The sequence below is a fragment of the Pinus tabuliformis genome, chromosome 6, assembly GCF_031772625.1.
Source record: "Pinus tabuliformis cultivar Carrire ecotype Pingquan chromosome 6, CPIR1, whole genome shotgun sequence".
NCBI lineage: Eukaryota > Viridiplantae > Streptophyta > Pinopsida > Pinales > Pinaceae > Pinus > Pinus tabuliformis.
Genome location: NC_142292.1, coordinates 769,639,756 through 769,664,028, shown reverse-complemented (window position 1 = coordinate 769,664,028; position 24,273 = coordinate 769,639,756). Strand labels below are relative to the sequence as shown.

Sequence of the window (24,273 nt, the reverse complement as noted above, 5' to 3'; positions counted from 1 at the left end):
TGGACATAATCCACACTGAAGGAAGCACCATAGTCCTGCGACTAAAGCATATGTCTGCATGCTTCAAGAAATTTTGAGATCTCAGTTATAAGGAATGACTTCAGCCTTTTGTGGTCTAAATCATTCCAATGAAGAAAAATCTTCATATTTGTCTAGGAAATTCCCTTTAAGGTCCCAATTTAGTAATATGGTCATCATTCATGGCCTAAAACATTAAAAAACACATCGTAGCAGAAATAAGAAGAATTTAACATGAAATAAGAAAGCTAAAATATAGAACCTTAAATCTCCTTTTGTAACTTCCATGTTAACTGTTGGATACCAGCAGCCAAAAGTCCTCTGCAAGCATGAAAAGCCTTGAATTCCCACCCCCTAAAGCCCCAAATCGGTATACCAAAATGTTCGAATTTCTTTTATGTATCTACCCCTGATCTTGAGATGCTTTGTCCCAATGGAATTAAGACATAACAGTAAATAAAGTTATCTTATTGCAGTACAATATTGAAGCGATGTGCTTATAAATTTATAATGGTAACATGTTTGTCCAATTGCCACTGGTTTACTGATGCTGGGGATTAAATTGGCTCGAACTGCATGTTTACCAAGTGATTTTGGGTTTGCTGTGTGTAACATTTTTTCCCTAATGCATTTAGCATACACCTTTCATGAGGGAGCTAAAACGGACGATGTTGCAACAAGAGGAAGATGCGCCAATATATACACAAACTGCAAAATGCACTAATAAACGATTGACGAATAAATTGAAAAAAATATGAAAGGGACTGGTCCATTCAAAGGAGAGGAAGATACAAATAAATAGATCAGAGTTAAGAAAAGGACAACATAATAAAGAGATACGGAAAATAAGTGTGAGAAATAATGAAAATGAGAATAGAAGGGAAATTTAAAACATATGCAGACAAGACCAAGGAAATTATCCTTAAAAAAACACTAGAAATAATAAAAAGTTAGAATACGGTGGGTACCTGCTAATGAAAGAACGTGAGCCAAAATAAAAACACAAAGAAATGGGAAAGGCGAAGACTAGGGACAAAATTATTCTAAAAATATATAAATATAAACAATAATAAGCAAATAAATCAGACAACAGGATGATCACAATGGGGAATGACACAGAGAGGTGTTAATATTTGTAACTTTGTAGCATCACGCAGGTACTTTTGCATAGGTCTTGTCTAGATGTGTAGAAGTCGCCTAATTGACCTTTAACCATAGCAATTATTTTAATTAAAAGAATTATCAAAGTAATTTTTTTCCAAGAAAAGATGAGTTAATCTAGTGAAATGTAAAGGTTATTTACACTAATGAATTAAATGAATTTTTACCGTTGATCTCAAGTGATGTTGAAATACAATCTCAACCATTAATCACTATGGAGAATAAGGTTGTGGATTCGGTCAATAACTCAAACTTATGAAAGGAATAATAGACTAAGGAAGAAGACACATCTTTGAGCACATGACACCTTGAGAGTGACATCTCAGGGATTGAGTGAAGGACTTTCATCCAAGTGTTCAGGATTAAAGGAAGAGTGTAAGGGGATGCAAGGGAGGGATCTAGACCATCCAGCAAATCAAAGGATAGGTCAAGGGTTTGATCAGCTGGATCATTTCTAGGTTTATTGTTGTATGCCTTTTTACTCGAAGGGCCATTATCCCAAGAAAGGAGCCCTTGTATGCTGCAAATTATCAATGTTAATGAAATAATAGATATTGAAGGGTAGAAATCTTGTCTGCATGTGTATGAGATGGGTGTTTTAATTTGCTTCCATTATTATCCATACTTTATATGTTAAAATCTCATTCATGTTTATTATTTAGCAGATCTGCATCTGGTAGGAAATAACTAACCAAGTTGTTGGGGTTAGAAAATTAACATGGTGTCAGAGCTCAGCCTCTAAGAAACCAATCTCTGAAGAATTACAAAAAGGAGCCAGATTTGATAGTAGGCAGAGACACACAGACTTCAAGGCCATACAAGCAGAGTTGTATGTGGTCAAGTGAGGGAGCAGCCGCTAGTCGAGACCGGACATGCAAGTTGCAACAGATGAGGTCAATTGTACACGGGCCAGCCGTCAGCAAGACCAAAAAAAAGTGCAAGACGTCGGGGCATTCACCATACACAGGGAAATGATAGTCAAACAAGATGACAACACGTACATGTGGTAGGAGAAAAAGTTAAAATAAATTCAATAATAAAAAAGGAACCATCCGTAGAGCCACTAGCTAACATTTAGAAAAAGTACGTAGAGACAAGGCAGTGGAGTGTGACACAAACAAGGCCACCAAAGGAAAGAGACAGCCATCACAAGAAAAAAGGGCCACTGATAGCTGCTGCAGGGTTCTTGAGCCAACAACCGGGCCGTTGCAGACTCGCAAAAGGTCAAAACAACCACCAAGATAGCATGTTGCAAAGGGGTAGATCGTGGGGTGTTTGCAAGATTAAGTCACTAGCAAAGGAGGTGTCATGGGCTCACACAGGAAACAAACATTTGATCCACTATGTTGTCGCTCAAATTGTACAGGCACTACGACAACAACTCAAGTCAGGGGATGTCACTCTGATCCCCGACATCTTTGTTCTAGTTGTCTCCCAACCGCAGGCTATGGGGGATAGTCCCTATGGAAATGTGAAGATAAAGGACAACTTGGCAACCAACAAGTCCGAGAGACACGATTGAATGGCCTAGCTACTCGGTTAATTTTAGCAAGACTTAAAGATTCAATTAGACCTGAATGTGAGACCAATGCCTTATGGAGTAAACTTCTTGCTTGTTACTAATTAGATGCCAAGTAACCGGATGAACAATCGTTGCCTAGATGTTTCACTAACCTAGATGAAGTGCAAGTCCTGCAAGCTAGGTGAAATGCAAAATCTTAGTTGATTTTAAGTTAGATACCTGTTCTAAATGTAAAATTTCTCTTAATTGTTTTGGAACTAGTCTCTCAAGTAGGTTGCAGGATGGAAGCCAACGGGAAGCAAGCAAGGGCTTGATTAACAATACCTCCCCCTGTGTTCCAACCAATGTTGCGAAAATCGCGATCGGGATTAAATGGGCGAGGGTCTGAAATTGGAAAAAAATTCATAAAAAACGGGATAAATCAGCAAAATTTTAAAAAAATACAAAAAACAAGATTTTTTTTTTAAATCGGGATTAAATCGCGATTTCTTCAAAATGAAAAAATCATTGATTTAATTGGCCGATTTAATCATTTCAGCGAAAAAAGTCGCAATTTTCGCAACACTGGTTCCAACCACCTGATGCCTCTGGCACTGCAGAGACTGTGGCTCTAACAATTGTAATATCACCATGTTAACCACTAAAGAGGTGCTAAACCCCTAAAGCTAAATTGAAAAAAGGTGGCCCTAAATGTCTATCAACCAAGCTTATGCTTGAAGGTAAGTTATTAATGCAAATAGACTTAGAATGCAATGCAAGATGGATTGAGTGATTCTTAAGGTAAGATTGGTTAAATGTTTTTTAAGTACTTAGTTATGATTTGACTCCAAGTTATATCAACAAGTACTTATCAATAAGATACAATCTTAACCACAAGAAAGTGCCAAACATGAACAAGAGATCCTTTCAAGTACTCAAGATAAAATTATCCTCCACAAGATATTAACCAATACCAATGATAGCAATTAAGGGAACTTAGAGCACTTGTCCACTTAACAATTAACCAATGATTTTCAATACAAGATGCCAGTAACAATTACTCAAGATGTTCCAATGATGATTCCTTGAAACAATTAGAAACCTTTCAAGATATTTAGACAAGGTAAATGCCAATATGCCAAGGATTCAAAACAACCACAAACCAATGATGGAAAAAGAGAACAAGAGCTATTATCCAATGATTCCTTTTGAGATTAGCAATGTTCTTTAGACAATTAGATGCTCAACACAATAATGCCAATTAGATTTCTCAATGCCAATAACTTAAGGGAACAAGTAGATCAAGATGCCCAAAGAAACTTGAACCATTCAACACAATGTGATTTGAGATTAGAGTGCTTTAGTGAGTGAATTTATTAGATGTGATTCAACCAACTCACAACAACAAATGTGTTAGATTCCAAATGCTAGCAACCTTCTTCACAATAACTCATAAAATCATGAAAACAAGTAACAATTATTATCAAGAGTGTAAGCAAGGAAATTACTTATGTTACTTATGTCCCCATGTTTCCCAAATGAGCAACAAGTGAATGTTATGATATCAGTAGCATTACTTATTATTATCCTTATGCCAAGTGTGTCAAACAATCCCAGGTTACTTGCTTCCTTGAAAATACTCTAAATGAAGAACTAGACCATGAAAGGACAATTATATCACTATTACGATCAGACTTCAGCAAGTATATGAGAGTCAATTATTTTTCATGAATTACGCCAAATTATGAGTGTCCAATTGATGCAGTAAATTCCTTAATATCATAGGCAATTCATGTATGATTATTATGGCACTTAAATGAAAGTTTTCACCACTGCTAAGAGAGATAGGACTGTTGTAGATAAATAGTGAGATGAGTAAAGGTTAGAGGGACAAACCAAAGGCCCTAGGCCTTGGAGAAATTGCCAAACTTGTCCACAATTTTTCCAAGATTTGGATCACCTGCAAACACCACAATTTGCGCCAAATACCTCTGCAAAACACACCAATATTCAGTCCTAAAATCGAATTTTTACCACAGAGACAAAATGAGGGGAAAATAGTGAAGATGAAAGAGAGACAAACCCTAAAAGGCTAGACGTTAGGGATGCCAAGGCCAAGAGGGGTCACGGCCAAAGGCAACAGGCCTAATAGGCATGTTGTTAGGCAAGGGAAGGCCCACAAGGACTACGGCCTAAGGAAAAAGGCCTTGGAGGCCTGCCACAAGCCCTTAAGGGTTGTGGCTTGGGAGAAGAGGGAGAAAAGGAGAGCGGGAGGAGAAGGAAGAGGGAGCCGAGGGCAGACGGAGGGATAAGGAGGGAGGACGAGGAGGAAAAGGGTTGAGCGGAGGGGAGGAAAGGCCTTTTCGGGTTTGTGACAAAGGAGAAGAGGAGAGGCCAAGGGCCTTAGGCCTTACAACTAGGCCTAAAAAGGCCAAAAAATGCCATGGAAAGGGTCACAAGGGCAGGTCGAGGCCTTTAGACGCATGCGCTAGCCTTGGGAGGCTAGAAAAGCCTGACGCAAAGGCCCTAAGGGGGATGCTGGGCCTGGAGGCCCTAAAAATTTTCAGACCCTCGCCAAAATTTGAATTTGCTTAGATCTTCAACTTCACTGCAAAATTCTTCAATAGCTAGCCTTGAAAAAATTCTAGAGACTAGATCTTACCATCAAGGGCCTAGATCTAGCTCAAAACCCCAGCAGATCTCTTTGAATCACTTGGATCTGACCTGCACAAATGAAAATACAAGTGCCCAAAACCCCAATATATACAAAAATTGCAAAACCCCAAACCCCAGCTACAAACAACGATTAGAAAAATAAAATAAAATTTATTTACAAAAATTATTTTGCAACAAATAATTTACAAATTATACAAATGTACAAATGCTTTAAAGAGTTTTGAAGAATAATTTTTTTTAAATAAAATTTTGACAATGGTTAGATGTATTTCAAAAGATAGATATTCAACCACAGCCTTAGTGAAGTAAGAAAATCACATAAAATATTCAAGATCCAAACAAGGCCATCCCGTGCCCACAGTATATGAACTTGGATCCCAAGAGCCGAGGAACCTGCAAACTCTATATATTTTCTTAAGAAAAAATCGTTAGAACATAAATGAATCCGATCACCTAAGGTAAGCCTAAAACTTACCAATAGAATGTTCCTATAATCTACAAATGAAATAATGATACCATACCTAGTATAGGAAAGCACATACCTAACACAGATCAATGAGACAAAGACACCATGAACTGTAACCCAAAGTCTTTTATTATGAGATTCAAATGTTCCCAGCAGAATAGTGGCTTCACACCAATGTTTACAAAATTATATCTGCTCAAAGATCATCATGATCAAATAGAAGCAAGATGTCTTCTATTTATAGAGAAATTCCTCCAAGTGGAAAATAACAGTGAGTTGGCTTGATCCCCATCAAAATAATCTTGACCGTTCATAAATCATTGATCAACTTTTAATCTCGGCCAACAAAAATACTTATTTTTGAGGAATTTTCGAATTTCTCATAAAAACATTTTTATTAATTCAAAAATAATTATTTTGAACTAATTTCCTCACAAATTTGACTTCGACTTAACCACCAAGGTCCAAAGGTCCAAATTTTCTTGAAATTTTCAATATTTCCTTTGTGGGGGACCTCCAAAAATTATCTTCTTCTAGACCCACGAATTTTTCCACTTGGAAAAAACTATTTCTCTAACATTTTAATTTTGACTCTAAATTAATTAACTTTCTGACTTAGGATTTAATTTTATTTTGGCCAGAAAAATAATTAATTGACTCATGAGGGGATTAAATATGTTTTCCACCCTCAAATATTTTAGTCATAGTGTCTAAGTATGAGGGACCATGCACTAAAATATTTTTTACGTAAGAGTTTACAAATTCAACCCTCAAAGGGGTTACCCGTTCTTTATAGACCCTCATAAAACATACCCAAATTTGCGACACAATATGATTTAGTAGACCAAGTGATTTGTAATAAATTAATTTAGCCAATTAGCTTAAATTATTCTCAAATCACTTTTATAATAGACTCGACTAAAACACTAGGATTCACCTAAGACTTTGTTAATAAATTCCACCCTAGCTTTGGGGTGAGGCTGGAGGGAAAAACCCTGTCAATTATTCGTGTTTAGAAACACAGATAATCAATGAGACGAAAAACCTCCTAGGATGAAATTCGTCGCCAAAATAATAGACTTACCTAGGTTGTTACATAAATACACAGTCTTACTAGCATCATTTACATTACAAACTTGCATAATGGGTTTACAATGACATAAGAATTGTTGGTTGATGATTTTGAACTTTGAAAAGATTCCTTCGAGCTTTCGGATCCCGCTTCCTTGGAATGTTGAAAAAATGGGTGCAACACTTGGCTCCATATGGGGACACGTTGCTTCAATGAAGCAATGTGAGGATCCATAATCTTGTATCCAAAAAAACGGAAGTCCATCAAATAGAGATCCATTTAAAAATCGAAATCATCATGCATACATAGAATATCTACTAGAATAGAAAAAATCTAATCTAACAAACTGAAATGAAAGAACATATAACTTAAATGCGTGAAATAAAACTAGCTAACAATATAAATAAAGAGGAGTAGGGTTAGAGATACTATACAAAAGATGCCCAATGGCATCAGATGTTATCTCTGTGGCACAAACTAAAACATTTTCTCATTGATAGGTAGATCAATAAGTTGCTTATCAGATGTCCCTCGTTGAAACTTGACCCTATTTGGCTAACGAAGCGTGTGATCGTTGTGGTGCATATCTCTGTCAATTTGAAACCACCTTTTTTTTCTCAAAAGATAGGATGGCAGAGGAGACGAGGAAAAGTTATAAACTGGTTGAATGAATGTTGCCTCATACAGCGATGGATGATCCTATGGTACAACTTCTTCGCCATTTTCCAGTTTCTTTGGAACTTCGACATGGTATCTTCTTTCTACTTCCCTGTATAACCTGACCATACCACCTATTGCTACAGGAATAGTGGCATAAGATAAATCCATCTGAATACATCCCCCTAGATCAGCTGCAAACTTTCGTGAGAGGAACATCCTCCATACATCTGGTACATCAATGATAGCTATGTCCATGGTGATGATCTTGTATAGATAATTAGCTAAGGAAACCTGTAAGTCTTTGACCACACCAAGGACTTAAATAATTTTTGAATTCGTAGAACAAATGTTGTGATAAAGCCAAGAAATCCTTAGGTTCAATTGATCGAGAACCTTCTTAGTCATAACATTTCTTGAAGCACCAGAATCCGGCATACAATTATGAAGCAAATGGTCATTAATATCCAAGGTCAGGAAGAGAGGTTGATGATCCTCATTAGTCATGTAGCAATTTAGATCCTTTAACTTGATTTCTTCGTCTTTAGAGTATGTGTCAATATTTTCCTATGGAGCAATGCCTAAAGCTTTGAAGAATGAAGCTCTTTGTGACAATATCTTCAAAAGTTCCAAGACTAGGACTGACATCTTAATACTATTAATCCATGCCGCCCAATCAACTTTTAAACCCAGCTTGTATCTTTCGGATGCAACTTGTTTATTCTGACTTTGTTCTTTACCTTTCCTTTGATAAGTATAACCCTTACTTCTAGCAATTTCCAAAATTTGTTCCTGAGATGGCTTTTCACCGTATGCCTGATGATGGGATCCTTTTCGTCACTGAAGTTATTGATAGCGAAGGATGAAGAAATCATGTCTGCACAGTGACTTTCCTTAGAAGCATCTTGACTCACATTATTTATCTATTGACTTTTTCCCTCTTCTAAGATTTTTCTAGCAAAAGCACATGCACTTTCTTCATGGAAACTTTCGCAAGGTCTGCAAAAAGGGATAGGTTGATCAACAACATTAGCAGACTCAAGTGGGGTAGGAGGCCTTTGATCATTAGGAGAGTTCCTTCTTGGCCAAGGATTGTTGTTGCCTCTGTTATTATTATTATTTCTAGGTTGCACATTCTGCACTTGATTTCTTTCCATTTGAATCATCCTAGACTACATGTCACTTATTTGTTGTAGAGCCATGAAATTTTTAACAAGATATAGCTATCCCAAATATAAGAATTTATCAATTTGCAGTTTAGTACATACCTGATGTTAAGTACCTACCTGGCTGAAGATGCTTCTGATTTGCTCCAGTTCCCACTCCTGTTACCAAAAGACCAAAAACCTCCCAGCCAAGCTAGGTACAGTCTCAGTACCCAGCCCCAAAATACTTCAAATTCGAAGTAGTTTGGCCCCCGTGCCCAAAAGTCTTAAGAACAACTGCTCAGGCTCCATTAATCTCTATATCTTCCTCTTATTAGTTCCTCCTCTGCCTCCCTCTGTCTCCCTGAATCCCCCTTTCTACAATACCCTTCCTCCTTTTATGCCCTCAGAAACTCCTCCACTGTTTCCCCTTTCTTTTTTGTTTTAATTTGATAAGTTCATAAGTTGTAGAGTTGGTCACCGCCTTCTCCCTTTCCAATTTGTTGACCATGCACTCTTATTTCTACAATATCTCCTTCATCATAATGTTAGGTTTCACTTTTGTTTAAATCGAATTATTTTCATAGTATTACGGTTTTATATATTCTTCTCTTTATTACATTCAATATTTAATATATATATATATATACTTTCCTTTGATTTTATAGAATATGTTGTTTCCTTTGTAGAATAATATGTATATTATAACTCTTTTGTACATAATACTTTTGTGTATAGTTCCTTTGTATGTAGTAGGGTACATACTTCCTTTTGTTAGGATATTCCGACACATAGGATATAGTTAAGTTCAACTTGGTCTAGTATAGAGTTAGGTTAGAGTTAGGTAAAGTGTGTTTCTTTACCGTTGTACATTTTGTAACTTACAATCCAACGGTCACGATATGTAGTGATCCGACGGTTCACTCTCACCTCGGTATTACCGACACTTGATCCGTGGCTTGACACCCGATTGGTCCATGAGTTCTATTTAAAGCGCATGGAGGGTCATTGTTCGGGTAATTCGTGCATGAGAGAAGCTTATGTAAATTTTCATTCTTTAATTAATAAATTGCCTGTAGTACCCACGTTGGGACAGGCCGTGGACTGTTTCCCTCCTTGCACTTTGAGGGTTTTAACCACGTCAAAAATACTGGTGTATTGATTTGAGATCTGGTTGTGAGCGGTGTCCTTTTGGTGTTCTTTCTGAGGAACTTACCCTGTAAATTCCTACATGGTATCAGAGCTATTTGAGGGCCGCGTCCGTTGGTGATCCAAATCTGAAGCCGGTAGAACTGCATGCGGCTGTCGTTTCCTAGATCTGCTGTTTCTGACTGCTTTCGGGCCGAGAGGACTGCTCTGTTGCGTTCAGAGCATCTGTTCCAGTGAGGAACCCCTTTCGTTTCACGCGAAAAGGTTTCCGGTAGCCCTAGCTGCGTCATTTTTCAGATCGGGAGGTATACAGTGTTTTTTGCAGTTTACTGTTATTTTCTCTCTGCTTATTTCGGTCTCAATTTATTTAGCCTTTTTTTTAACCGGATCTATACCTTTCATTTCTGCGTATGCTCTTTGCCCTGCGACTCTGTGCGATCTGGGCAAATCAGAAACAGAAAGGAAGGATTTTTCTCATGCGTATGCTCTTTTCCCTGCACCTTAGTGTGATCTCGGAAAATCAGAAACATTGAGAAAAATATTTAGTTTTTCGGCTAAAGCTAACTTTGAGATTTTTTTTTTTTAAATTTCTAGTTTTTTGGCTAAAGCTAACTTCGAGCCGCAAGTTCGTTTTTCTTTGCATATTCGTGTTGGGTTTTGTGTTTTGTGTTTTGTAGGGAAAAAGAGCTTTCTCAAGGCAAGCACGCAAACCAAGGCCCCCCCCCCCTCTCTCTCTCTCTCTCTCTCTCTCTCAAATTTTTTGTATAGATCAATTGGTTCAAAGCTATTTTAAGAGAGTAGAGGTCTTGGGTTCAAGTCTCCATTTTGTGGGGGCGGATTTTTTTTTCATTCCCGCACATTCGCGCACTTTGCCGGCAACGTCAACAATTTTTTTTCAAAAAGCCATAACTTCTTCATCCGGAAGCCTTTTTCAGAGCCGTTTTTTTTAAACCGCCTATTTTTTCGAGATCTATCCATTGGAACACTTACTTTCAGCATCTTCAGCTTCAGTTTTTTTTTTAAAATGGAAAGTCCATGCCAAGTCATTCTTGACAGCACTAACTACTTCCAATGGGTAGCCTACATGGAAGATTTACTTAGAAGTAAAGGTCTCTTCAGAATAGCCACAGACCAAGAGAAAAAACCAAAAGATGAAGACAAGGCTGCAAAATGGGAAAATAGACAAGATCAAGCACGTGGTTTGATAGGGATGTCTATTTCTCCTGATCTTAGATTCCACATTGCAGAACTTGAGACTCCTCATGAAGCATTAGAAAAACTCGCTAAAGTTTTTGGGATTAAAAATGAAATTAGAGCCCATCAACTTGAAAATGAGCTGCTTACTTTGGATCCTAATAATTTTTCTTGCATTGAAGATTTCTTGTCCAAATTCAAGACCCTTAGATATCTCTTGGAAGGTGTTAAAGTTAAGAAAGAAGATGGTAACCTTATTTATTCCATCCTTACTAAGTTGGGACCAGCCTACTCTGTATTTGTTTCCACTTTCCATTCTACAAGGGAAGCTTTCATTTGTCAAGGAAAAGACTACAAGGCCCCTTCCTTTGACTCCTTTTGTGATTCCTTAATAAGAGAACAAGAAAAACTCTTACACCTTGGTCTTCTTAATCTTGGAAACTCTTCCACGAAAGCGTTAGCCGCCCAGCAGCAACCAAATTCAAAGAATCCTAAGAAGTCATATCCTCAAAAGAATGGTCCTAAACCATCTCAGCCTCAAAATGAAAGATCATTTCAGCAAAATGATAAGACCAATAAAAACAAATGGAAGAAGACTGATAGACATTGTAACTTTTGTAATCGAGATGGCCACTTAGAATCTAAATGCTTTAAGAAGATGGAAGCCTTGGAAGCCGCAATGAAGAAACATAACATCCATGTGGAGCCTACTTCAACTTCAACTTCCGGAATGGCACTTTCTGCATGTCATTGTCAATCATCTCAGTCTGGTTATGCATTAAATGTATCTTCTTCTTCTTCTCATTCTCATGAGTGGCTCATTGATTCTGGAGCCTCTTGTCACATGGCCAAAAACCAAGCCATGTTTTCTTCTTTAAATGATTGTAACACCAAAAATATATATGTTGGTGATGATAGATCTCTTAATGTTGTAGGGACTGGAACTGTTCATCTAGACAATGGTCAGTTTAATGATGTATTATGTGTTCCAACCTTATCCTGCAACCTTCTATCTGTCTATCAGATAACTCATTCAGGTGAAGGTAAAATTGTTGAATTTTCACCTCATGATGTTGTAATCAAGGATCTAAAAGATCCTAAACAGATTCTAGCTACTGGTCTTGCTGATGATTCCAAAAGGTTGTATAAGTTTCACAACTTTGGGTCATCAAATCTTCCCTCAGTATTTGTTGCTCATAATGATGAAGTGAGCAAACTTTGGCATGAGCGATTTGGTCACTTAAACTATCGCTCCCTTCAGCATCTATGTAAAGAAAATATGGTGACAGGTCTTCCTATGGTATCTTGCAGAGATGGTGTTTGTTCCGGATGTGTACTCGGAAAACATCATCGGGACAGTTTTGACAAACGTGCCTCTTGGCACGCCTCAGCCCCTTTACAGCTTGTGCACAGTGATTTATGTGGTCCTCTTCCTGTTGCTTCATTCTCTGGCTGCAAGTACTTCTTAACTTTCATTGATGATTTCTCCAGACGCACTTGGGTATACTTCTTAAAACTCAAGAGCGAAGTATTTAACACCTTTTTGGCCTTCAAAGCCTTTGTTGAAAAACAATCTGGACATCAAATTCTTAAGCTAAGAACTGATAATGGTGGAGAATATGTTAAAAACACATTCATCAACTTTTGCACCGAAAATGGAATTCAAATGCAACATACTGTTCCATACACTCCACAACAAAATGGTGTAGCTGAAAGGAAAAATCGCACCTTAAAGGAAATGGCTAATTGTATGCTGCAATCTAAAGGACTCAGTCTTAGTTTTTGGGCCGAAGCAATTAATTGTGCAAATTATATAATCAATCGCACTCCTACTAAGGTTCTAGAGAATATCACTCCAGAAGAAGCTTGGAGTTCCATTAAACCAGATGTAAGTCACTTTCGTGTGTTTGGAAGTGAAGCATGGGCCCATATTCCAGATGAAAAGCATAAAGCTTTAGAACCTAAGAGTGAGAAATGTACTTTTGTTGGATATTCTGAAGATGTAAAAGGTTATAGACTTATTCCATTTAAGTCCAAAAATGTTATCATTAGAAGAGATGTAAAATTTGATGAAAATAAATCGGCCTGCGAGCCTAGTCCGGCGGATGTGCCACCTCTTCCTATCTCTTCTACTTTTGAAAACATTTCTTCTTCAGATGATGAAAGCGAGGATGATAATCCTCCCCCACCTTCTCAGGATCCTCAACTTCCAAGATGGGTCCGTGCTACTCGGGATGCAGCAGGTGATCTTGCCGGTGATCCTACAGATCAGCGACGTACACGTTCTCAGTTTGAAAGAGCCTCTTCTTTACTGGCTCAAGCTCCAGTAAATCATGATCCTGACACTTTTGCAGAAGCTTCAGGCCATCCACATTGGGAAGCAGCTATGAATGAAGAATATCATTCATTGATGACAAATGATACATGGGATCTTGTTCCTCTACCAAAGGGACGCAAACTTGTTAGATGTAAATGGGTTTACAGAACCAAGTATGGACCAGATGGGAAAGTTGATAAACATAAAGCTCGTCTCGTTGCTAAGGGCTTTTCACAGGTTGAAGGCATTGACTACACTGAAACCTTCTCCCCTGTTGCCAAAATGAACTCTATCCGCCTTGTTCTTTCCCTTGCTGCCTCTTTAAAATGGGAAGTCCATCAGATGGATGTTAAATCTGCCTTCTTGCATGGGGACTTGCAGGAAGAAATCTATATGGAACAACCCATTGGCTTCATACAAACAGACTCCAGCCTTGTTTGTCGACTTAAGAAATCCCTTTATGGCCTCAAGCAAGCTCCTCGGGCTTGGTATGCCAAAATGGATAGCTTTCTTTTAGAATCTGGCTTTTCTAGGTGTCATTCTGACAATACTGTCTACACCAAGAAAGTGGGCAACTCTCTTATCATCCTTGTTCTTTATGTTGATGATCTTATTCTTACTGGTAGTGATCCCAACCTTATAAACCATGTGAAGTCCAGCCTTAAAAAGAAATTTGAAATGACAGACTTAGGACACTTACACTATTTTCTCGGTCTTCAAGTCTTGCAATCCCAGGAGGGTATTTTCCTTTCCCAGTCCAAGTATGCTTGTGATATTCTTCGTCATTTTCACATGGAAGACTGTAAGCCAGCCCCTTCTCCCTTTCAGTCTGGAGTCAAACTTTCAGTCTCTTGTACTTCTCCTGAAGTTGATGCTACCTTATACCGTCAACTTGTCGGAAAACTCTTGTATTTAACCCATACTCGTCCTGATCTTTCCTTTGCTGTTGGCCTTGTTGCTCGTTTTATGCAAAACCCCCGTGAAAGTCATTGGAAAGCAGCTAAAAGAATACTTCGTTATGTTCGAGGTACAGTACAGTTTGGGATTCATTACAGTGCCAAAGCAGCTCCTCTGTTAGTTGGTTTCACTGATTCTGATTGGGCTGGTGACCCTGATGATCGGAAGTCTACTGCCGGTTATGTCTTCACTCTTGGTTCAGGACCTATTACATGGGCTTGTAAGAAACAGGCTGCCATTTCTCTTTCGTCAGCAGAAGCAGAGTATCGTGGTGCCGTGGAAGCTAGTAAGGAAGCCTTGTGGCTTCGTCAGATCCTATCAGAGTTTGGCTTTGAGCAGCAGCATCCAACCACACTTTGGTGTGATAATCAAAGTGCCATTCAGCTATGCAAAGATCCAGTCCAGCATCAGCGCAGCAAACACATTGAACTACACATGCACTTCATCAGAAAGCTCATTCATGACCATGTTCTTGAAGTGCAATATTGTCCAACAGATGATCAGGTTGCAGACATCTTCACAAAGGCTCTCACAGAGGCGAAGTTCACTAAACTTCGATATATGCTTGGAGTTCAGGAAGTTGTCACTAAGGGGGGATAGGCTCTAGTGCCTCCTTCCTTCTCCTATTGTGTCATATTTGTAAATCCTTCAATCCTATCCCAAGTTGTTCTTAAGGGGGGATGTTAGGATATTCCGACACATAGGATATAGTTAAGTTCAACTTGGTCTAGTATAGAGTTAGGTTAGAGTTAGGTAAAGTGTGTTTCTTTACCGTTGTACATTTTGTAACTTACAATCCGACGGTCACGATATGTAGTGATCCGACGGTTCACTCTCACCTCGGTATTACCGACACTTGATCCGTGGCTTGACACCCGATTGGTCCATGAGTTCTATTTAAAGCGCATGGAGGGTCATTGTTCGGGTAATCCGTGCATGAGAGAAGCTTATGTAAATTTTCATTCTTTGATTAATAAATTGTCTGTAGTACCCACGTTGGGACAGGCCGTGGACTGTTTCCCTCCTTGCACTTTGAGGGTTTTAACCACGTCAAAAATACTGGTGTATTGATTTGAGATCTGGTTGTGAGCGGTGTCCTTTTGGTGTTCTTTCTGAGGAACTTACCCTGTAAATTCCTACACCTTTGTTGTGAGTTCACTATACTGCATTTATCTTTAATTTTATATAGTAAAATTATATATGTGTATTATGGTGGTAATATGTATATCATATACCCTACTATATTCTTATAAGTTAGGTATTCATTTCAATAGTTAATTCGTTATATACTAGTGCAGTGCAAGCGATGCATGCATATGTAGCTATCATATGCATGTCTCGTGTGCATGCTAATATCTCTATGTCCCTATTAATTTAAGATGGGTCCTTACATACACCCCTCCTTTAGAAAACTTCGTCCCCAAGTTAGGGTATATAAAGTATTAGTAATTATTTAGCGATAAGTATAATCATGTAAGGATTATGTTTTATAATTGGATTTTCGTTTAATGTGAGAACACTTTAAAATTTATATTTTGAAAACTTATAGTTTTTTTTTTTTTTTACAACTTCAATATTCATGCTTTGTCCTAGCCGGGTGCCCAAGCTATTCTAAAATCATCCTATCCTTCCTAATCTCTTCCGCTCCCATCCTATCCTTCCTCTACTGGAGTATGCCATGGCTTCAGCTATACTAATCTGTGTCGACTACATCGACTTGATTTCTCAGTAGGCATCCGGCAGTCATCATCACACATCTAGGGGAGCGTGGCTCGCACAGTCCTCCCATGACTCTAGGCTTTGGAGGATAAACGGTGAGTAACACCTCCACCCCTCCCTGTAGGACCAGAGTTATCACCCTATCATGGAATCTTATTGAGCCTCAATTGTACTTGAAACTTTTGTCATCATGTGGTCATTTTGGTAACGATGTTATCTGCAACATAAACACTTGTCCATACATTATCAAATAAACAATTTCAGTATAATTCATACATGTTATCTACAATATAACATACTTGGCCATATTCAACTCATGTCATTAGCTTTCATATTAACCTGTAATTATTCTTTTATTTCTAGCTCATTAATCATATCCATATGCATCAATGAGACAAATTTAAAAATATCTTAATTCATAACATAATTCATAATTTAGATTTTATAGCAAGTTTCATGTTGGTATTTATATCCTAACAATGCTAATTAAATTAAGGCTATAGAGCATTTGAAAAACGAATCCATCCAAGCAAAATATATAAATACAAGAGACTAATAATAATTAAAAGAATAATATCAAAATAATCAAGAAAGTACTTATCTCTAGAGAATATGTCAACTCCCTTTCGTTCAACTCATCAAGGAGTTAATCTTGTCCATATTATCATCATCAGGAAGTCCACATCATCAAGGAGTCCATATCATCGACAAGAAATCCTTATCGACCTTGTCCACATCATTCAAAAATACAAGATACTTATCTTTTGAGCTCCTTCTTAATCTTTAGATTTCTTGCATCCAACCATCAAAATGTCAAATCTTCTAGGAGCTAGGGTTTCTTTTAAGCGGAAGCAATTAATTCCTAAGCCCTATGCTTTTATATCCAACCCCTAGAGTTTGCAAATTGATAATTCTTCAAGATTGGTCTAGAGTGTACCAACTCTAGACATTCATTCTTGTATCCAACAGTCCTAGGGATTTTTTTTGAACCATTGGATTTTACTTATCAAACCCTTGCTAGGGTTTTCAAAACAATCCAAGACTTTCAGTCTTTTAATATCTCAAATAGGAATAGATGGCATCAATGATCTTTGATCTTTATTCTGAGGGGATATGGCCCTTTTTGTAATAGTAGTGACTTTAGACCATTTTTTTATTTTTTTTAGAAGACATGACTTCATCAAATTCCACAACAACAAATGATAGTTTCAACATTCAGTTTTACACAACTATGTGAAGGCTTCTCATTTTAAGATATATACCAGACTTCCAACTTTGACCATTTCTCAATGTCTTTTAAAGACTTTATGGTTATGTGTCTCAGACTTGTAGCTAGCTTACTGTGGCAGACTTAAACATCTTGCAACTTTTGTCCTTCCATAGAAATAACACAGGGACTTGGCCTTTCTCTTCATTGAAGTCAAGATTCTTGACAGTGATGTTCTTCTTTCAGAATAGGTCATTTATTATTCACTTACATCTCAAACCTTGAGGATTATTCATATTTGTATCTACAATAACATATAGAAGTCTTTCATTAAGATCTAAGATTATCAAGGATTAATACAACCTCAATGTTTATCAAATCTGTGGAACCTCAATGTTCATCAAATCTATGGACCAATCCTTCCTCCACAATAGAGTCTTGACATCAGATATACCTTTGAGAGAATTCAGTTCCCATATTTGGTTCAATCTTAGTATTGACCATCCAGAGTTCTTCAAATATCTTTACAGCTCGAAACATAAGCCTCTTCCTCATTCCTTTGGTCGGCTCCTTGCAGTGCATCCAGAAGATTTAGTAGATATATCAATCCATGACATAATATCTCTCAAAGTTCTCAAAGAATGATTAGGTTCTTTACTGAGTCTTGATCATGAGAGTGTAGCTCAGAGATGGCTCATATCTTGACTTCATAACATAGATATGAAGGCAATTTTTGAACTTCAGAGAAATTTAAATAACAAGTCTCATTCATAACAGCTTCAATCCTCAGTTTCCTTTGTATAGAAACAAGTTTCCTTCTTCTCATCAATGTCACAGAGGTATGGAGGCAAAGCCAACACTAGAAATACAAGCCTCAAATGGTATGCCTTCTTCTTTGTATGATGATATGCAGAAATAAAGTGACCTTAATTCCTTTGTTGTCATCAAAAACTTCACTTACTTCGTATTATAAACTCAGATGAGTATGCCTTAGTCCTTCTCCCATGCTCGGTCTTCACATCAGAGGACTAACAGTAATGACTGCTAGACAAGTGATAAATCTCAGCTTCCACAGACCTGATCAAGCTCGGAATAGAGGTTTCAGACTAGGCAACTAGGTCTCGTCCTAGGTTCTTCCTCTATTAAGCAAAGATTTAAAGGTTGTCCTCTATTTTAGAACAGGTAAAATACGATTTGATCAAATGCTTTCAGAGATTTAACTGTGTCTTGCACACCAGCTCGGCCATTTCTTGCGTAATGAATCACCAATGAAAGACTGTTTCCTTTCTTGAATATCCTTCCAATATTCCCAGGACCATTTCTATTACCAACATTATCCAATTCCAAATTCAGTTGCCCAACTTGTAGCCTAACAGGTATAATCACTAATGCACCAGGCTGCAAAGGAAGAGCTGACTATTTCATACCCAATAGAAATTGCGTTTCCCTGTTGCTTCCCAGAAAGTGAAATATTTGCCTCCACCACAGGAACAGCATTTGCAAGACTTATCTGGATATCCCAGATCTCTCCTTCATATAAGATTGTTGATCCATCTCCTCCAACCACATGAGGAATCAAGAGTGGCAATGATGGCACTACCGATATATTTGGATTGGGAACGTTTCTTAACTTGGGTAATCCAAAACTTCGAAAAGGATCAACCAAGACAAGACCTTGTCCTGCTCCAAGTAAAAGATCATCAACATCTCTAAAAGATGTTCAGTTATTACACCAAAACAATGAACAATGCATCCTTCAACTATCAATGGACCAACAGAGGTGGAAATCCCAGACAATGATATTATTTGGGATGTATTGGGTAGAAGAGTCACACTCATAGGAAATGCCTCAAAATTCTCAGAATTAACAGAAAGATATATGCTTTCAATTGACAACTCAAATGTGCATGGGTTTGCTAGCTCCACTAATACTTGAATAGGTTCGTCGACTATCCAGATAATTTCCTGCTTCTTGTCATCACTAGTATCTCCTTTGCTAAATCCTTTCACTACAATAGTTGAGGTTGAAATTGGAGGATACTCTTCACAAGCTTGACCTCTTTTTCTGACCAAGGCTATTTAATTGCTAACTTGGTTTTGGGACCTCTGTTCACTTTATGTAAACCTTCTTCCCACAATTTTTTTTAATGCGCAGAATACCAGCCTGACAATGCTGACCTAAACTGTACTGCTATACTAGCCATGTAATTTTCCAGAAGAGTGAATATTTTTCTGAAAGTTCTGTCAACATGTCACTGCATTGGAGTTTGTGTTGAAATGTGGTTTTCTTAAAGATGACAGTAATTGTATTGCATAAGAAGTTTTATATTTATTTTTTGTTGAGAATCATGAGAATCAAATAGAAAAATGAAAAAATACAAGTTCGTACAATAAAATGCAATGAATCCTATCATTTGTGCATATTACAAACTGAATATATCACATGTTTGTGAAAAATTCACGTGTTATTTATGTTGGGACGAATTCCTACAAATGATAAATCAATACAGTGTAATTATCCAACTAATATTTTTTTTTGAATTCAAATGTAACCTTATCTTAACAAACTTAACAGATCCGAGAGTTTGAACATAGCTCTGATACCAAAATGTAGATCCCTAAAATTTTTAACAAGATATAATTGTCCCAAATATAAGAATTTATCAATTTGCAGTTGAGTACTAACCTGATGTTAAGTACCTACCTCGCTGAAGATGCTTCTGATTTGCTCCAGTTCCTACTCCCATTACCAAAAGACCAAAAACCTCCCAGCCAAGCTAGGTACAGTCTCAGTACCCAGCCCCAAAATACTTCAAATTCGAAGTATTTTGGCCCCCATGCCCAAAAGTCTCAAGAACAACTGCTCAAGCTCCATTAATCTCTGTATCTTCCTCTTATTAGTTCCTCCTCTGCCTCCCTCTGTCTCCCCGAATCCCCCTTTCTACAATACCCTTCCTCCTTTTATGCCCTCAGAAACTCCTCCACCGCTTCCCCTTTCTTTTTGTGTTTTAATTTGATAAGTTCATAAGTTGTAGAGTCTGTCATCGCCTTCTCCCTTTCCAATTTGCTGACCATGCACTCTTAAATATCTCCTTTATCATAATGTTAGGTTTCACTTTTGTTTAAATCGATTTTCATAGTATTACGGTTTTATATATTCTTCTCTTTATTACATTCACTATTTAATATATATATATATATATATACTTTCCTTTGATTTTATAGAATATGTTGTTTCTTTTGTAGAATAATATGTATATTATAACTCTTTTGTACATAATACTTTTGTGTATAGTTCCTTTGTATGTAGTAGGGTACATACTTCCTTTGTTGTGAGTTCACTATACTACATTTATCTTTAATTTTATATAGTACAATTATATATGTGTATTATGGTGGTAATACGTATATCATATACCCTACTATATTCTTATAAGTTAGGTATTCATTTCAATAGTTAATTAGTTATATACTAGTGCAGTGTAGGCGATGCATGCATATGTAGCTATCATATGCATGTCTCGTGTGCATGCTAATATCTCTATGTCCCTATTAATTTAAAATGGGTCCTTACATTTGTCTAGCATTCTCAATTCTCATTTTTTTAATTATTTGAGTTAATTCTTTGATTGAGTCACGCTCTTCTTCCTTAATTCCTTTTCCTTTACTCTTGACTAGACCTCTTTCAAAACCACGAATCTCTGACTTACCCAAAACTTTCTTATCCTTTTCTAATTCTTTAGCAAAATTATGAGCAGTGGCTAAAGTAACAGGCTTGGCATGTCTTATCTCATATTGAATGTCAACATTGAAGGCTTCAAGATATTGTTCTAATACTATTTTATTAGGAGGCTTGTAGTCTTGAGTCATATCCTTTAAAAGACCATTAAATCTTTGATTAAACTCCTCAATTGTTTCATTTTCTCTTTTCTTAATGGAATTAAGCTCTTTGACCAAATATTTTCCTTCTCTTTTGTCCCCAAATTTATCTTTGAATGCATCAATGAGGGCTTGCAAAGAATCAAAAGAATTATCTGGCTTGTCCTGAAACCAATCCAATGCGGCTTCTTCCAATTAAAGGACAAATAATTTCATTCCAACATCTTCATGATTGCATGAGCATATCTCTGTATAAAAGTTTTGAATTTTTTTATGTGATCGATAACATTGACTGCATTGTTCCCATGGAAAGTCAAAAGCTTGTGCATGGTAGAACCCTCTGGAAGATCATGAGGATACCCTTGAATGTTGGCAAAGCTGCGAGGACTGAAGTAATCAGCCATGAAGTATTGATTTATAGGATTAGGGAATAGCAAATGGATATCAGGGAGAGCTTCCTGTCCAAGAAATATTAAATGCTTTCTAGAAAATAATTTGTTTAACCGAGCTCTTAGAACCTTTTTAGGATTGAGAGCAAGGTTAACCAAGCTATCAAGATTCCTTCTAGAGTAAGCTCTTGTGAATGGATGAATAAGAGGAGTCGCCACCCAAACAAGAAACCAACCAAAATGTCCAGGTGCTAAAGGTGCGGATAGAAGAGATGAAAATACTAGTGAGAAAACAAAGGATAAGGTAGGAAAAGATGAAGAATGATGAAAGATGAAAAGATTTAGAAATTGTCATTGAGGCGCCGAGAATAAGGTATCCCCAGCAACGGAGCCACAAAATGTTGTGGCATTGGCGAGATTGTGAAAATTTGGTTAATCCCAAATCTTATTATAGCAACTAATGTTATTTCTTCTATTTGTTAATTTAATTAAACAAATTACTTGTTGTGTGCTACGGAAAATATCGAAACAAATACACTGCAACCTTCACAAAACAAATATTGTGAAGAAATAAAAAAGATGGAAGAAATAGATGCACAAACACAAAATACACCATTATTTTTGGACTAAGTCCCCGGAAAAACCCAACTCGGGAAAACTGGTGTAACAGTTGAGGGTTTTAATATTATGCAGTAGTAAATCTGAGTACAAGACTATGGATGCTCAAATCTAGCAATCCATACAGAGAAATGACTGACAATAAATCTAGTGAGAAAAATCTCACTCCCACAGGCGATCTGACACTAACCTTGGCTCAAGTTGAGCTACTCTTTGTTGCCTCTACGCAATCACTAGGTCAGCGTATGCAGTATTGTGTCCCACAACTCGGAACTGCTTTCCCTCTCGCTATCTGATCAGTTGCTATCTGGAAGATGGATCCTCCTGACCTCTAAACTCTCTCTCTGGCTTCTAGCATTGAATCACTGCTTCTCCCCAGCGAAATACGGAATCCCCTCTGGAGCATCGTGTTGCCTCTGTGTGGCTCTGCACTGCCTCTCTGTGGCACTTATTGCCTCTTTGCACTGCACTCACCGGAACTGGAAAACTTTCTCCGACCTTACTATCACTGCTTCGAGCTCACTAGCTCTCTCTCAGGCAACTCAACGCTGCTACTCTGGAAATCAATCTGCCAGTGAAATCGAACTGTTGATGTGTGTTCTCCAAGCCCCATCAAGTTTCTTCTTATAATCTCTAGTTGAGACATTAACAACCATGATTAAAACTTAGTTGATGGCTAAGATTAACTAGAACTCGATCCAAGTCTTTTTCTAGAAGATTTTCACCATGACTTAAATAATACCCTTTAATTAACCATATTTCCTAAGTTTAGACTTAGGAAATATTAAAAAACTGATTAATTATTTTAATTATGTCGTCTCTAGGTGGAGTTTCCATAAACGGTTTATGGGTTTTGGAGAATACATGAATTCTAGCCTCTCCACGAAATTTTGTGGCTAGAACACCTCTGATGCTATAAAAGCTAACACTCCCTCTTAGCAAGGAATGTGGTCTAGTGCTGCAACCTACTAAAGCAACACTCTATCTCTGCATCACCTCCTGTCACATTGCCGATGTCTGGCTGTTGCTGCCCACTCACTACTACTCAACTCTTATATACGTTGCATCTGTGTTGTTGTTGGCCCTACTGAACTGCATCCGCACTGCAACTCCCTCTCCATCTGTTGTTGCTGCAACTGCAACAATTGAAAATCATCCAAAATACTGAATCAACTGTGATCTGTGTAATGCATTTGTCACCCAAGTCTCTGACTGCTGCTAGTATCCGTGTTGTCATTGAGGCATCTACGTTGCTTCTGACTCTGCATTATGCCAACTGCATTGTTGCCAACTCTGCACTGCGCTTCCCAGCATCTAACATGCAACTAGACTCTGCATCTGTCACTCTGGCATCTGACTGCATCCACTGCCACTGATCCATCCTGCTACTGAAATATTGTGGGCTCCTGTAGCAAGGTTCTAATTCAAGAGGTGGAACTCCTCAAGAATCCTTCCCATCTAGCACACTGGTGTCTCATACTCCTCCTCCTGGATCTGGTACCTCACTATCTCCTTTTGAGCCTAGTCCCTAGCTAGGACTCTTCTTTTCTTTGTAACTCGCACTTCTTACGGCAACTGGAAGTCGATATGTTGCCTAGATCTGCATTCTGGCTAACTCGCACGGTCTCCTCTAGCAATCTCGTACAGTCATCCCTGCAAAGCTACAAAATCTATGAGACTCAAAATTGGAGAAAATAAACTCGAAAATCTCCCTCTTTCCTGTTGCTCGGCTATTGGATCTGCTACTCGCACTCCCTTCTGGAGTGAGAAGATTTGCTCACAACTACTGCCAATCTACAATTGGAAAAATTAGATCTCTAAAACTCGAGATCCCCTGAGAGAAATTTTCCCTCTGTTGTGTGTGCTCTTCCTCCACCCGACGCTAGCTCTACTCTAGCAACTGCTGCAAAACTACTGTGTCTAGCTAGAGATCTGCTCTGCGAAACTACTAGGTTTCTCCCTCTACCTCTGGAATCCCTCAATCTGGAGAGATCAATTTTTTGTGTCCCTCACTCAGAAAAATTGAATCTCCTCAAGAAACTCAACTTCTCGACAAAGTGACTGTGCTGCCCTCTAGGGTTTCGATCTGTTGCCCACACTGAACAATGAAGCTCCTTATTTCTTGGCTAGTGAGCTATCTGACTGATC

At 37.8% G+C, this 24,273-nt stretch overlaps 1 protein-coding gene across 1 annotated transcript in view; it reads right to left on the bottom strand.

Annotated features, from left to right (window-relative positions):
* Window positions 1-24,273, bottom strand: part of LOC149260998 (uncharacterized) — an 87,070-nt gene that overhangs the window by 830 nt on the left and 61,967 nt on the right. The gene's annotated exons all lie outside the window — the stretch shown is intronic.